We start from the raw sequence: 15,577 nt of genomic DNA, 5'->3' as shown, positions 1-15,577 counted from the left end.
TAGACAAACCTTGTGTTCCATAATCATCTTTTTCTCCCCAATGCAGTGTTATTAACACAATAAACAACAATGCCAGCAATAAGAAAAACTCCAAAAGGAAACAAACTTAAAACACAATCTTTGTTGCAACAGTAGATCCATGGTATTTTAGATTGATCTTCAGCTGATACCACATTTTTTGTATTTTTCTGAAAGACAAAAAAACCCACATTTTTTTCCCTTTGGGGTGGTAGATTATTGCTTAAAATACTCCTTTCTTTTACAAATATTCTTGCTGATTCTCCTGTTTTGCCTAAAATTACCCCCATACTTATCTATGTCTTTGTTCCTAGGCAGGCCAGGTTTTAATGACTTCTGCCTTTTAAGGGTTTAGGATTAATTATTTCACTGTTTAATTATTAAATTTATGGTGTGGTATGCCTCAATTTCCTTCTTATGCAGCAAACCAGGTTCTTAATAGTTTTTCTGCTGTGCAAAGCTTTAAATTTATTCACAGGTAGTAACTGAGGGTGTATCTAGACTACACCTCTCTGTCTTCAGAGAGATGTAGATTAGGCATGTCGAAATTGCTAATGAAGCAGGGATTTAAATATCCCACGCTTCATTAGCATAAACATGACTGCCATTTTTTTTCGAAATGGAGCTCTTTTGGAAAAAAAATGGCAGTCTAGATAGGAATCTGTCGAAAAACAAGCCCTTTTTTGAAAGATCCTGTATTTCTCAAAAAAGGAGGAGTAACGTTAGTTCAAACCAAGGGATTTGGTTCGAACTAATGTGTCCAGGCGAGACTTTCACTTTCACTTTCGAAACAGCTGTTGAGCGGAATAACGCGCCGGCAAGATCATGCTAATGAAGTGCAGGATACTTAAATCCCAGCTTCGTTAGCAGTTTCGGTCGCCTACATTTGCATCCCTAGTTCGAACTAGGGAGCAAGTGCAGACATACCCTGGGTGAATTAAAGGCATGCTGTCATGCACACAAGCACAGCTTGTATCTGTTTTCAGATTTCCGCACTGTTCATACCCTTTTTTTATTTAAGCAAAATAGAAAAAAGGTACATACAGTGTGGAAATGTGAATAATTTCCTTTTACTCTCAGATTTGACACTTTTTTTTCACCTTCCTTTTCTGGACTGGAGGGTCACAATTTGAGCTTAATTTGCTGACTGGGTATATTCATTATGGGCAATTGTTGTCTTCCCCTATTATCTAGATCATTTGCAGCCACATTTTTCCACAATACACACACACACACACACACACATACACACACACACACACACAGATGCATACATATAGTCTCCTTGCTTAACATTTCTTACACAAATTATTTTTACACGGCTGTGCATAGATTGCATTTTTAAATACATGTGGGCAGTTAAGTTTCAATAGAAACCCCATATGTTCTTTTAGCAAATTTAACTAAAGTGTCCATAGTCAAATATTTAAATCAGATTGTCTCTTTGCCTGGATTATTTTACAGATAATCCTTAGGAAAAGGGCCCATTTTTCCTTCAGAAAGGCTGCAGAGAAACCAAGAATTCTTGTCCTATAACACTTTTCCTTTTTAGCATTTTTACAACATTTTACCTGCTCAATTCCCTTCAGACTCTGCAGAGTTAACTTCTCATTCTTTTCCCTGAACTTACTTGCTTATCTGCCAAAATGAAAACTTCGTTAGTTCAGATATTTTATCACTCCAAGATTTATTCCGGGGATTTGAATTTCCAATGCCCGTACTTACTGCTTTTTCCAATGCCTGTACTTACTGCCACTACGCCCTCAGGCTCTGAACCTGTTTTCCAATCTCTTTTGCTTGCCTGCCTGCTTGTCTGGGCCTGATCCTGGTCCTGCTTTTCTTGCTGAACAGCCACTTTCCATTGACACAGGCTTTGTTTCACTACCAATTTAGCTAGGAGGCTGGGCTCCTCAACTGGTCCCCACATCACCTGGTGCTTTATCTTTAACATTTTCAATGTCTAATGTTTATCAGCTCTTCACTCTAGTTTACCCAATTAGCTGTTGGGACTTACCAATATTTCTTAACATTTCTAACAATATTTTCAACGAACACTATACAGTACAAACACAGTAAACCTGTACCATGGGCAGGGAAAGGGATCCTAAACCTTTTCTTGATTCTCACGCCTCTGCAGCCCAGGGTATCTATCTCAACACACTATATCCGCACCATGGGCCAGGAAAGGGATCTTAAACCTTTCCCGATTCTCGGGATTCTATGGCTGTGTCTATATTGGCAAGATTTTGCGCAAAAGTGGCCACCTGTCTTGCCGCCTGTCTACACTGGCCGCGAGTATTTGCGCAAGAACACTGATGTTCTACTGTATGAAATCAGTGCTTCTTGGGCTAATACTTTGACGCTCCCGCTCAGGGATAAGTACTCTTGAGCAAGTGTTCTTGCACAAGAGGCCAGTGTAGACAGATAACATCAATTTCTTGCGCAAGAGAGCGTCTACACTGGGCATGGATGCTTTTGTGCAAAAGCAAATCTTTTGCGCAAAGGCACATGCCAGTATAGACGCTCTCTTGCGCAAAAACTTTTAACAGAAAAATCATGCCAGTCTAGTCACAGCCTATGGCCAAGGATATAGATACCTAAAAACAATTTTTCCCCTTTAATTTCTTTTAGTTCCCTCACCCAGTGAGGAGGAAACAAGGAATCTAATCCTTCTTCAAGGAGTGTTCCTGTGGGTGCTCCACCTTAGCTGTCTGGGGCACCGTTGTGCCACTAGACAGAGAATTTAGGTAGCAGTCCCCTCAGTAGGCTGCATATGTAGGGCAGTTGGGACATGCCGGTGAGGCTACTCTGCATGTGCAGCCAACTATCTCGTCAGTTCCTTCTCTGCCACTGACAGATTCAACCACCTCCCTAGGGAACCCATCCCAGTGCTTCACCTCCCTCCTAGTGAAATAGTTTTTCCTAATATCCAACCTAGACCTCCCCCACTGTATCTTGAGACCATTGCTCCTTGTTCTGTCTTCGGTCACTAATGTGAACAGCCTTTCTCTGTCCTCTTTGGAACCTCCCTTCAGGAAGTTGAAATCCCCCCTCACTCTTCTCTTCTCTTCTGCAAACAAACCTAAATCCCTCAGTCTCTCCTCATAGGTCATGTGCTCCAGCCCCCTAATCATTTTGGTCGCACTCCGTTGGACCCTCTCTGATGCGTCCACATCCTTCCTGTAGTTGGGGGCCCAGAACTGGACACAATACTCCGGATGTGGCCTTACCAGAACCGAATAAAGGGGAATAATCACTTCCCTGGATCTGCTGGCAATGCTCCTTCTAATGCACCCTAATATGCCATTAGCCTTCTTGGCTACAAGGGCACACTGTTGACTCATATCCAGCTTCTCATCCACTGTAATCCCCAGGTCCTTTTCTGCAGAACTTCTACTTAGCCAGTCGGTCCCCAGCTTGTACCAATGCTTGGGATTCTTCCGTCCCAAGTGCAGGACTCTACACTTGTCCTTGTTGAACCTCATCAGATTTCTTTTGGCCCAATCCTCTAATCTGTCCAGGTCACTTTGGATCCTATCCCTGCCCTCCAGCATATCTACCTCTCTCCCCTTGAGGAATCCATGATTTTTCGGGGGCTGAGATAAGGCTCACTGGTCTGTAGTTCCCTGGATTGTCCTTTTTCCCTTTTTTAAAGATGGGCACCTCATTTGCCGTTTTCCAGTCATCTGGGATCTCTCCCGATCTCCACGAGTTTTCAAAGATAATGGCCAAAGGATCTGCAATGACATTTGCCAACAGTACCCTCGGATGCATTAAATCCGGACCCATAGATTTGTGTATGTTTAGCTTTTCTAAATAGTTCCTGACTTGTTCTTTCCCCACCAAAGGCTGTTTACCTCCTTACCATACTGAGTTGTCCAGAGCATTAGTCTGGGAGCTCACCTTGTCTGTGAAGACAGAGGCAAAGAAAGCATTGAGTACTTCAGCTTTTCCCACATTATCTATCACTAGATTACCTCCCTCATCCAATAAGGGCCCGCACCCTCTCTGATCACCCTCTTCTTGCTATCATGCCTGTAGAAATCTTTCTTGTTATCCTTCACAGCTCACCAAGAATGTCCCCAGTAAGCCAATCTGGTTGCCTACTATATTTGCTTTTTTTGCTGCGCATCCGGATGGTTTCTTCCTGTGCCTTTAATAAGGCTTCTTTAAAATACTGCCAGCTCTCCTGAACTCCTTTCCCCTTCATGTTAGTATCCCAGGGAATCCTGCCCATCGGTTCTCTGAGGGAGTCAAAGTCTGCTTTTCTGAAGTCCAGGGTATGTATTTTGCTATTCTCCTTTCTTCCTTTGGTCAGGATCCTGAAATCTACCATCTCATGATCACTGCTTCCCAGGTTGTCACCCACCCCTACTTCCTCTATTAGTTCCTCCCTGTTTGTGAGCAGAAGGTCAAGCTGCGCATGTGCCCAGTGTGGGTACTCCGGGCAATCCAAGCCAGGACTGCTTTGCAAGCGGGGCACCCCTGAGAACTGTCTGTCCGGGGTGGGGGTCGGGTCCTTTTAAGCACAGTCCTTGGCTAGCCTGAGACAGCAGCTTCACGCTCTAAGTCCTCATCTGATGCCCTGCCGGCACTACTTCCAGCCATCCTTAACCTCGGTTCAGGGTCCACTCTGTGTGGACATGCTAGTTCGAATTAGCAAAACGCTAATTTGAACTAGTTTTTTAGTCTGGATGCGATAGTTCAAATTAACTAATTCTAACTAAGTTAGTTGGAATTAGCGCTGTAGTGTAGACATACCCAAAGCTATCTAGCTCGCTAGCTCTCTGTATAGATAGATATCTGGAAATCTCTACTTTCATGAAGTTCCAAACTTTAGGAGTTGCTTACCTGCTTAGACTTTGATTTAGCAAGTGACTTTTGTGCAGAAATTTGCCCCACATGCTGTTCCCTGCAGGTGAGGGTCTTTGATTGCAAACTCTCCTGGGCAGGGACTTTGCCTACTTTTGGTTGGTATAGTGCTTAGCAGAATGAGGCCCCAATGCTGAGCACTGCCAGAATATAAAGACATAATGGCTGTTAGCAAACAATAGATAAGATATATCAAATATTTGAATTGCAGTAGATCCAGGGACAGATGCTGTTGTTACCTACATATGCTGAAATTCCTGACTATCTCCACCGATGTCAGTTACTGCTGGTTTATACAAATGCAAGGGAGATCAGAGTCTGGCAGGCAGTGAGCAGCAACTCCTTCCTACCCCCATGGAGTAACAAACAAATCGTGTTTTATTCTTTCAGTTTCACTACACAGGAACACAGTGTGATTGCTCGACATTGCTGCAGCTTGAATTTCTATTCACATTTCTTCCCTGTGTTATTGAATTGTGAAATCTCAGCGATGTCCTGATTACAGCATTGAGTCTTCATGCTCTGGCATTTAGAGACGATGTCAGATATAAAACTATTTATATATTTGATATTCGCTGGGTCTGAACTCTAAATTCAAGGTGTATCCTATCAGCATGTTCTTTGGCACTGAGATGCAAAATGCTTGTAACGCAGAGGCACTTATACTGAATATACAGTTGAATGCGATATGTGCTACTTTATGCACAGATATTCTGTGATATGTTTCATACAGGACACAACATTGGAGGCATAGCACAAGATTTAAATCAGACATCAGTATCTTGCGAAGGTTGGTAGGTATATGTTTATAAAAAGAAAGATTATTGTATATTTAGGTTCATCCCTCCTTTCTCCCCACATTGTGTGTGTGTGTTGTACTGGTGAAATGATGGAATAGGTGGCTCATTGCCCCTCCATATGTATATGCACATATACATAGAAATTAAAGAGCAAAAATCTGTTAACCCAGGATCTACTCCATTTTTTGGGCAGTGAAAATGGTTTTATATTGTACATTTTCTACTATTAAATACCCCGACAGCCTCTCTGCTGTCATGGGGAGCAAGGCTAGAGGGATGGATCTGATCTAGGGAATCACTGGACTGAGATCAGTGAGTTAGTAGGGAGAGTGAGATCTCTCTGAACCAACAAAGGAGGATGAGTATCAAGGGTGGGAAGACTGCTGCTTATCCACATTAAGTGAAAGATGAAGACTTCTACTTCTACTCTCAGACTCCTGACACAGGTCCTCCACAGCCTCCTCACCCTCTTCTCTTCAGAAGATTGGATAGATCTTGGAAGGTGTTTGGCTTCCTGAAATCTAATGTCTATTGTTTTTTGTTTTGGTTAGAGCTATACCGGTTTTCAATGATAAAAATAAAACGGAAAAAATTGTTTTAGAAACATGAATAATTTTCAGTTTTCAATACATTTTTGGTTTTGCTTTCTCCCAGATTTTTTCCCCAGTGGGTGGCAGTTGGATTTCCAACATTTTTTTTAAAAAAAGCAGGAAATTTTGGGAGGGAAAGAGATTTTCCTAAAGTTTACCATGAAAAATAATTAGCATTTATTAACCATCCCTCTTTTAGGACCAACTACACAGAGTGGGCAAGAGACAGAAGGGGGAGAGATGTGGCTAGGAAGAAGGGGTGCTAGAAGGAACAAGTGTTATCAAATGTCAGGCATAATAAGGAAAGGATACATTTAGTTCATTAGTAAAGAAAAGATTCTTTACTCTTGCTACCTAGACATTTTAGATTTTAAAAAAGTTTCATTCATGTCACTGAGAGAGGACGGGTTCAACAGGGACAGGTATTAGACACTATGAACAGCTCATCCGTGACTTGTTAACTATGTGAGGAAGCTGAAGGGAGCTGAATCATCTCAAGGGATAATCAGATCACTAGAGGTGGGGCTGAGTTCCCCCCTCCGGTTCCGGAGACTGGGGGATGAGGGATGTCTTTGTGAAATGATTAATGTTAGCTTAGCACATTTAATTAGATTACATCCTTGTAAAACTTAAAGTAATTTGATAATCTTGTTTTGTAAAATTGCTTTACTTTCCCCATATGCATCCATGGGCACCAGGTGGGTAAATCTGAGGGGACGAGGAGATAGATCTCCTAGGTCCAGGATCTTCGATCTTAATACAGATCCAGGAGGGTGCAGCATAAATCAGAAGGTGGTCAGCATGACTTTAAACTATCTTTGAGGTGTCTTTATCCTTGTCTCTTGATCCTTGAACTGTGTTAGCTGATGTGTTGTGATCAGCACTCTTTCTGTGAGAGGTGATGGACCTTAGATCAAGGTGTGAAGTTGGGAAAATAGTGCACCCCACAGGAGAAAAGGCAAAGGATGTGTCTGGGATGTTTGAAGGATGCCTTGAACACTGTGGACAAGGAGTGTCCCAAGTATCATTACTGGGGATTTGAGAAGAGTTTACTCCCTCTCGATTCAGCTGCAAAACGAGAAGCAAAAATGTTCACGGACCCAATTCATATTTACATATACAGAGCTGTGCAAAGTGTCCTCAGAGTAACTTAGAATTGGGTCCCTTGCCTTTTGTGGAAGGAACTTGGACTCGGGGGCTTTATCCAAAACCCACTGGCTGTGACTCAGAGAACGCAGAAGTTGTTGGTACTGTGTGCAGTTCTGTTCTGTACTCAATCTCCACGTGCCTTTATTACACTGCTCAAACCTGCAGTGGCTAGTAGTGCTAACTTCCCTCTCAGGCCCAGGCTTTCAACCTAGCTACAGAAACACAGATCCTCTGCGTGCAGGTTGGGGCACAAGGGTTTTGTTAGAAGCTTCCTGGACCTGAATACAGTTTAAAGATGAGATTTTCAAAAAGGGTCAGAGTTGGTCAGACTCCGAGTCCACTGAAGGTAATATCCCACTGACTTTGAGTCCAGTTTGATCAGAGCTGAGTGCTTTTGAAAGCTTCAGTCAAAATGTAGGTGGGATTTATCCATAATGTTTCTGAAAGTATGATCTTTCCACTCTAACAAATTCACCTTCCGTTTACAGCAGTACAACCCCACTAATGTCAATGGGTTTGCACTAGGGTAATATTTCTAGTTCTTCTGTTCTTAGGTCCTTGTAATCCTGCCTTGGGAGAAGCGATAGTAATGCAAAGATTTGGCATTAATTTATCTGTAGCTATTTGGGGATGCATCTTGTAGCCTAGAAGGAGAGATTCTGCAGCTTTGGCTTGTGTAACATTATCAATCCATTAAAACAAATACAGTCTCTCAACCACTACGTGAACAACCTTGCAAAAGAGCACAAGAAGGCATTAAGAACCCGGAGGGACCAGTTTAATTATTTTGGCATCGACAAGATGGGAAGGGTGTTAGTGTCTCTTCTGCCCCTTGGCTTTCTGTCTACAGAGATTAGTGCAGGTTAATGATAAAGGATAACAAAATGTGATACAGGACATGCTAAGCAGGTTTGCCTCAGGCCGCTGTAGCACAGTGCAGAGAAGTTCTGTTTTCTCATTTGTTCAGGTGTATCTAATATAACTCTGTTAAAAGAGGAGGGAGGAGCAAGAGGGGGAGGGAGAGAAAACACTGCAAACCGTTCACTTGGAAACTGACACACTTGTTATGTACTGTAATTCTACCATGCAGGAGTTGTTACATAAGGCACCACAATTTAATTGTAAATATATGCTGGCACCCAGAAAGTGGGGGAAATATTATCTAGACATTGACCTAGCAAGGGATTAATTTTCTTTTATTCAGATCAGTGAATTAGCTCTCTATGCCCTGCATCCACCAATGGATGAAACCAAGTGTAAGTGTGCATAAAACCACCCTGAGAGCTCTTGCACTTAAATAAAGTTATAGCAATGAGATTCTGTAAAAACCTCTTCAGTCCATCCAAAGCGTCCTTGAGCGCTCACAATGCTCTTCCCACAGTACATTCTCACTGCTTTGCCCAGCTTAGTTTTCAACACTGGAACAATGCTGCTTCCATGACTTATCTTGACAGACCTGTGCAGTCTAGGAGTGTGTCTACACAGCAAAGTTATTCCAAAATAACGATGCACACGTCTACACAGCAATTCCATTATTTCGAAATAACAGACAGCTTATTCCGACTTCTACAAAGAATGACACCTATTCCGAAATAGCTATTCAAAATAAGGCATGTGTAGACACTCCACTGGTGCTATTTTGAAATAGCCCCTCACCAAAGCCATTCTAAGTTATGCCTCCTGGGGCTCTAAATCGAGATAACATGTCTACGTTAGGGAAGCCTACTTCTGACTCATTTTGAGGCTTCCCTGCAGTGTAGACGTGCTAGTTCGAAATAAGCTTTTCCGGAGTAACTACTCTGGAATAGCTTATTCTGAAATAACAGTGCAGTGTAGACATAGCCCAGGAGAGCTCCTCCACACTAATCCAAGGTGAGGCCCTAATTCTACAGTCTGTGACAGAGCATCAGTCTTGCTTCTGGGGTCCTGCGCTTCTAGGCAGAAAGTGTTTGCCTCAGAGGCTCGCTGTGGCCCTCCACACAGCTTCTCACCTTTTACTAGAGTCAAGGGTTACAGCTCACAGAGCCACCCTCCTCAGAGGACAGTCAAACAGGTTTTGGGCTGGATCCCTCTTCAGTTCCAAACTCCTCCTTCAGGGGTGGCCTCTACAGTGGTGCAGGGAAAGTTGGGGGAACCTGTAGCAAGTCCTCCTCCACCAGAGCTACGGTTTTGCCCTTGGCCACTTCCCCAACCAACTCCTTCCAATACCTTTCTCCTGGTACCTGACCTTGTCCTTCTGCTCTTCCCCAGCACCTCTTCACTCCCAGTCCTGCTGGCCATCCCTGAAGGGAAGCCTTTTAAACTAGCCCCAGCAGATCCTTAATGGGCTGCAGGTATTCTGATTAACCTGTTGCTTCTGGCAAGTTCTTAATTGGCCCCAGGTTCTTCCTAATTGTGATGCAGCAGCTCCTACCCTGGTTACTCAGGGAAGAGAAAACTGTTCGCCCATAGACCAGCATATCAACTTTCCATAAGATTATGGTAGATCAGTGCTTTGAGTCTGTCACAAATCCTTACTCAGACAATGGGAATTCTGCTTAAGAAGGAGCAGCAGGATCTTAACCTTTTTGATTAAGCTACTAATCTGTCCTATACAGTTACTACACCTAAAAGATCTTATTCCAAAGAGGCTGGTGGGAGGACAATAACAGTGATCTTCCCCACAGAGGTGTCCTGAGTCTCAGAGGGCATGTCTACACTACCCCGTTAGTTCCTCGTTATTCCACGAGGAGTAACGGTAGTTCGAACTAGGAAGCCTAGTTCGAACTACCTAGTTCGTGCCCCGTGCAGCCGCGCGGCACAGGGTTCGAACGAGTGGGGTTTTAAAAATGGCGGAGCCCCGCTTATGCAAATGAAGCCCAGGAAATTCAAATCCCGGGCTTCATTTGCAAGTGCGGTATGCCTACATTACCCTCCTAGTTCGAACTAGCGGGGTAGTGTAGACATACCCGGAATAATTCCTTGGTCTTTAGAAAATGCCTTGAGACCCTCAGAAGCAAGGCACTATAGAAATTCAAAGTATTGTTTTACCTTTTAGGAGTTCTTTATTCTGTGGCTCATTGTCCATCACTTATCTCGATCTCTGTGTCTCCAATACACCCATTGCAATAACTGAACCTTCCATTCTTTCTTTTTCTCCCTTTTGGGCACTTCCAATAAATGGAATGGCCCACATCCCCCTCTAGTGTGAATCAGAGTATTTCCAATGAACTTCAGTTTATGCCAGCTGAGAATCTAGCCGATTTATGTCATTGGGACTTTTGTTCTTGGCTTTCTATGACAGATTGGAAACATTTAGCAGTTCATTAGTGAGGGAATGGGCAAAATATCTCTGATGTATATTTTCAGAGGTCCGCCTTTCTGTGTAACAAGATGTTGAATGGTCACACATGGGGTATCTCTTTCTATACCAGTCTGGTTCACTGCATACTTCTCTTGACTGTTTATGGGTCTGGAGAAAAGGCATCCGAACCTGAGATAGCTCATTAAACAAGCACATAAATGCCCTCTGCAAATTCAAGTCTTGCTGTTACTAACTTCAGATCCCATTATTATCTTAATACATTATGAATTAGAAAGTGATTTAATTGGGTTTCATGTGCCAGGAAAAGAAAGAGGAGAGGAATGTTATGTAGATAAGTGAAATGGAAGTATGTAAGGCACTTGTTCCAAAAATGTTCACAGCCTTTTAATAGTAATAATGAAAGCCACATATTCTGTCAACACTTATGATTGACTCCTTTAATCCCAACTGTTCTGTCGCTGTTCCCTAGCATCTAACTGTGAACATTGTTTGGTTCCTTGTTAGTAATAGGACTTGAGCCATTTATGTATGGCTCAGTATCTGAAAGCTAAATCAAAGGTATTGAGCAATTATCGCCCCGTTGATTCCAATACAATTTATGACTTCCTGAGGGTGCTGAGAATGTGTGTGTCCCTCTAGCCACGCAGGTCTCCAAACATCTAACAGAAGTCTGGGCTTGACTTCTGGGCTTGACAGTTTGGACTTGACAGGCAGCGTGGCCTACTGGCTAAGGCACTAGAGTGTAGTCAAGGAGACCTGAGTTCTAAATTATGCTATTCTACCATCAACCAGCTGTGTGACTTCGAGCAAATTGCCCCTGCTCTGCACCTCTTTCTCCTCCCCCTTGTCTCAGTTATTTAGATTGTAAAATCTCATGGCAGGGGACATGTCTTACTGAGCAGGCAGTGTTGGGGCATGGCGGTGCATCTATATCACTACTAATAAAAATTAGAGGAATTTTGGTAAACTGAACGGGCAATGGCGGTTCTCAAGGTAAAAACAATTTCATTTAATCTCTACAGATGGTTGGGAGACGTTGAACTATGGTCTCTCTATAGCAGGAAATGACTAACAGGTAAAATAAAGGGGAAGGCAGAGGAGTTCAACTTTCTTTTTCTTGCTGAAATCAGAGGGAGAGATTCCTTCTCCTTTTGGGGGGCAAGAAGGAGGGTATAAATAATACATCATTTTCTCTAATGAAGGGCCTGGAGTTCTCAGGGCACTGGTTGTATGCTACAGAGACTGCCAACTCTATGAGCTAAGTTTCTCAAATTGCTCAGGGCCAGATTTTCCAGAAGAAATCAGATTTTCTGAAGCACTCAGCTTCCATGTAGGCATCTAAATAAGGGACAGATTTTTAAAAAGTGCTCAAGACCCAGCATTTCCCATTGTGCACCCATAGTACAAATCTAGCCTAAGTTCACTGGTACAAATCTTACTTCACATGTCAATGGCTGAAAGCTGTTAGAGTTTGCTGATTGTTTGGTGGCTGATATGAAATGCGAATAGCCCATGTCACAAACCACCACTGCAATGCACAATGATTAACCTTCTTGTTGGCAGGCTAGGGAGAGGAAAGAGTAATAGACACTGACCTTCCTCCCGTCATCCTTGAAAATGATGTCCCTCTAAAGATCAGGGCAGGATTCAAGTACATTAGCTTGTGCGTTGTTACATACCTGTTGTGTCTCGTGGTCTGACAGTCTGGTACTATTTGCTAGTGATAAGATCACTTTAAGGAGAATGTATAGTAGAGGGAACTGGAATAGGAATAAATCTGGATGCTTTAATTTGATGGGGAAATATAACACCCCAATACAACCAGCTGTATCCCAGACTCCATTTTTACATGCCCCCAGTGGATCAAATACATCAATCACCCATTGTAGGAAAAGTCCCCATTCTACTGCCTCTTGTCAGTTGTCAGCTTGCTGGAGAGAAGACTGCAGCGCTCAGGTTTGCTGTATTTGTTGTTTACTCATTCCTCTCTTGGAGCATCTGTTTACTGAGGAAGACACAGAAAACTGTCACTAGAACCTTTACAAAAAACCCTAATTACGTGACTTACTAAATAAACTTTTCCCCCCACAGTCTGTATTTATTGGACTGAACCCTCACTACCCAAACCCTAACCATATGTAGGGTAAGAGCATCTCAGTGTAACGTATGGAATTCTTCCCCCACACATACACTTACATTTTTGCCAAAACATGGGATCTGAGAGGGCTAATTGTGATTTATCTACAGCAAGTTGAATCTTTCTCTTCTTGTCTCTGACTCACTTGCTCCCATGATGCAGAAAAGATGTTGAGGGAATGAGAGTCAGACAATAATAGTTGTGTTAGCTAGTGACATAAAGATCAGCTGCACTATGATGATGTCATTGGGCTGAGGGGTAGGTGTGGAGGTGAAATATTCACAGAACCTAGGGTACGTCTACACAACAGTGTTATTTTGGAATAACTGACATTATTTCAAAATAACACAGTGCACGTCTACACAGCAAGCCGTTATTTATAAATAATATTCAGCTGGAGGATTTCTTACTCCGACTCCCATAACCCTCATTTCACGAGGAGTAAGGGAAATTGAAGGAAGAGTGTTCTTCCTTCAACTTCCTGTGTTGTAGACAGTGCCAAAAGCCAAATTAAGCTATTTCAACTTTAGCTACTCAATTGATGTAGCTGAACTTGCGTAGCTTAATTCGACTTTAACCCTGCTGTGTAGATGTATCCCTAGAGAAGTGCTGAAAGGTTCAAGTTAGGATGCATAGAACTCAGTTCTGCTTCTGCTGAAGACAATGGGAGTTGGCCAATGAGTTCAGAGGAAGCAAGATCAGGATCACAAAGAGGGAGCCAGGAGCAGATACCTTAAATGATAGAAGGCTAGGTATATGGACAGAGAAAGGGGCCTAGTCCCTTGTGGATGGAATTCCTCTGGATAAAAAGCAACACCGGGCTAAGCACTCAATAGGGATTTAGTTTGTACTAGCCCTCTTCCATGAGCAACTATTATTGTAACAAGACCACGGTGAGTCTGCATCCTGGGGCTACTCTACTTTTATTTCCAGGGTTTTATTTATCTTCTGGTCTGCAGGATAGGGGCCAAAGCTGCTCTCTTTAGTCTGGAGTAGTAGTGAAGCTCCTTAATCCTAGCCTAAATTAGAACTGCTCTAGGTGATGGTCTGCTTCTTATGCTTCCCATGGACTGTGGGAAGTAAAAAGTAGCTGTCTAACAGGGTGACTGCCCTGCACTGGCCCTTTAAGGGTTAAAACCCAGCCCAAGGACAAGGCTGAGAGAGTGTAGCCCACAGCTAAGGCAGATACAACCAATCAGGGCTCAGCTGGGGCTGCATAAATAAGGGCTTCTGGAAGGAAGGAGGATAGATGCTCTTGCTCTAGCTGGGGAGTAGGAGGGACCTGGCTGCCAGGAAAGCCAGAGGCTTCTTGAGAGAGAGCAGGGATGGGGAGCTCTGACCTAACCTCACTCCCAGGCTCCAGGGCCTGAGGCAAGGACTGAGGGTACTAGGGCTGGAAGAAAATAGCTAGGATAGGAAAAGGCAGCAGGTCCATACCCCCTTGCCAATGATGAGTGGCCATTTCAGACTGCAGTTTGCCCCTGAGGGGAGGGGCTAGCTGCTCACTGACAGTGGGTCACTGAGGCCAGGTGGGTGATGGGGAAGTGTGTGGGGTTCCCTCAGAGTGGAGGGCCCCAGAGTGCAGAGGCACTGACCTAGGACAGTATGAGGAGGAAAGAGCACCATGGCCAGGAAGGGACATGGAGCTAAAGTAGCAGACGACCTGCCACAGAGGCTGGGACGCCGACCAGTAGAGGGCACTCTGAGGCAGGAGAACCAGTTCCCCGAGTGACCAGCAGGAGGTGCTGTGGGGGTAAGTGCGCACACCCTGACAAGCTGTAACACAATGTCCTCCAATCACGCCCTCTCTTCATCACTGGCCTAAATCTTCTCTTCACATATCCCCTACACCAGGCAATGAGATCATAGGTAAGGGAGGCCAAACACCTCACCATATGGAGAGGCCTCCTGTGCAGGGGCTATTCTCAGGGGGGCATTTCTTTATCTTAAATTCCCCTTTTTGTTGCTAGAGCAAAGGGGACTTAGTGTTTCTGGGAGATGGGCTTTCCTCTCTCCCTCAGAACAAGGTGGTTCCTCTGTGTCATTATTAAGGCCAGGCGATGAAAGACTGTGGAAGGGAAACCCATGGCTGAATCGGGATGCATTGTAAATTCTTTTCTCATTTCAGTGGAGGGGGAGTGGAGAAAATGTTTCATGTCAGGAGTGCTGAAGTCAGACAGATGGTACGGTGTGAGAGGGGAACGCTGGGCACAAATGCAAGTGTGACGGAGACGTCCTGTTCCCTGGGGTGGTGTGTTGTGTGAGGAAACTGCAATAATGTTTTGTTTATTTTCCTCCTGCAGTTGGAACAAAAGGTACAAAAACATTTCTAACTCTGAGACATGTCCCCAGCTGCCTTGCTTTGTTTTTAAAGTACTTTGCAGGATGACAGATTGCAAGGGAAATAGATCTTTTATGATACTGAGACCAGGTTAGCTGGGGTGAAGCACTGAGATAGAAGGGGTCCATTATGTGATGGGAGAACAAAGAAGAGGGGCAATGGGAAGATCTGCATCTCATCCCAGCCCAGTTATTGAGGCAAGTGTCAGGTTTCCCTCTTTAATTAGCTACAATTATGTCAGCAAGAAATTGACAAGGTACATTGAACAAACAAACAGTTTCTATCATCAAACTCTTACCTGGGAGACATTTGGAGGCTGATTAGACTGCAGCATGACGTATTGGAGGTTCTGCCCCATAGAATTAG

Source organism: Pelodiscus sinensis, chromosome 25 (genome assembly GCF_052426305.1).
Source record: "Pelodiscus sinensis isolate ZL-2025 chromosome 25, ASM5242630v1, whole genome shotgun sequence".
NCBI lineage: Eukaryota > Metazoa > Chordata > Testudines > Trionychidae > Pelodiscus > Pelodiscus sinensis.
The sequence above is the reverse complement of the archived record's forward strand: the minus strand, read 5'-3'. Positions refer to the sequence as shown.